A 1,796-nucleotide genomic window follows, 5' to 3' on the forward strand; every position below is an offset into this window, starting at 1 on the left:
AATCCCCTTCCCACCATCTCCCCATCCTCCAATCCCCTTCCCACCATCTCCCCATCCTCCAATCCCCTTCCCACCATCTCCCCATCCTCCAATCCTCCTTCCCACTATCTCCCCATCCTCCAATCCCCTTCCCACCATCTCCCCACCATATAATATAGGTTTCATTAAGAAACAAAACAACAGCCATGCGTGGTGGAGCACGCCTTTAATCCCAGCACTCGGGAGGCAGAGGCAGGCAGATTTCTGAGTTCAAGGCCAGCCTGGTCTACAAAGTGAATTCCAGGACAACCAGAGCTATACAGAGAAATCCTGTCTCAAAAAAACAAAAAAACAAACAAACAAAAAAAACCAACAAAAAAAAAACCAAACAAACAAAAGAAAGAAAGAAAGAAAGAAAGAAAGAAAAAAGGAAACAAAACAATAACAACAAGAACAAAAACGAATTTCCAGAGGGAAATGCGGATAAGACATGCAGAGCTTTTCTACCCACAGGAATCTCTAATCTCTAAGGAATTTGGAGAGGTTTAGGCCTGATTTCACACTGGGTACTTGAGGTTTCAGAGACTATTTATCCAGGACCCTACTCTTTCTCCTCTTGGGAGGATAGTTTTAGAGTTTCTGGTGCTGTGATGAGTTCTTATTTATAAGTATCTGTGCAGAAAACCGGCTGGGACTTCGGCTAATTCGTTGGTTATCAGATAACACCACTAGGGAGTCTAATCGACTAGGACTGATATCACATGTTTGTGTAACTCACATGTTACAGTCACAGACAAAATCTGAAGAAGCTTGCCTTACATCGCTCCATGCGGTTATATTGTTCTTTATCTATATAAACAGCAGGGTTTATGCAGGGTTACCCACTAGCCCCATGTCCGCGTATGTGAGCTTGTCTTGGGGAAGCATTCATCTTTGGGGCTTTCTCTTGCGAATTCCCTCTCTTCATCTTGAATGGATGGTGCTCTCTCAATGTATCCAAGCTGCTATTCTCACAAGGCCTGTTTCACTTTGACGTGATCTGCTCACATCTCTTGATTCCTTCTCTCCCCCAGAACACTCCCTTCAGAGATAGTTATTCAAAAAGGAAATTAACTTACCATATAGTGAAAGTGACAATTAGTAAATGGAGTTGGACCCAAGCATTCATCTCCAATTTCATCTCCAGTAATAGATATCACACACAGATATCCAGTAACAGATAGTGATCACTTTTAGGAAAATATTTCTTGACTTTAGAGAGAATGAATTTTCCCAGATTTTCTGGCTAAATTAACAATATGCCTGGAGATCATTTAAGACTATATACTTAGCATGTTGTCTTACTGTGTACCAAGCATATTTAAATTTAACCTGCTTTTGAAAGAATAATGCAACTAATCTCAGTATAATTTGGATTTCCCCTCAAAATCTGCTTTTACAACCTAAGCTAATGAATAGCATTAATCTTAAATTACACACTCTTTTATACACCTTACCCAGAGCTGTGTGTGTATGTGTGTGTGTGTGTGTGTGTGTGTGTGTTGTGGCAATCATTTTCTGAAAGCAGCCAACAGATTAAAAGCATCTTTATGTAACAAGAACCTACCATCATACGTGTTGGAAGAAATTAGAGGCTATAGTGTAGAAAGAATCTTTTATGTTCTGTGTGGAAGCATCGCTTGACAATAAAAAGCTGATAGCCTATGAACTGAGGCAGAAATAGAAGGTGGGACATGAGGGAAAGAGAGAGAGAAAGAGAGAACGAGAGAGAGAGAGAGAGAGAGAGAGAGAGAGAGAGAGAGAGAGAGAGAGAGAGA

Source organism: Mus pahari, chromosome 7, assembly GCF_900095145.1.
Source record: "Mus pahari chromosome 7, PAHARI_EIJ_v1.1, whole genome shotgun sequence".
NCBI lineage: Eukaryota > Metazoa > Chordata > Mammalia > Rodentia > Muridae > Mus > Mus pahari.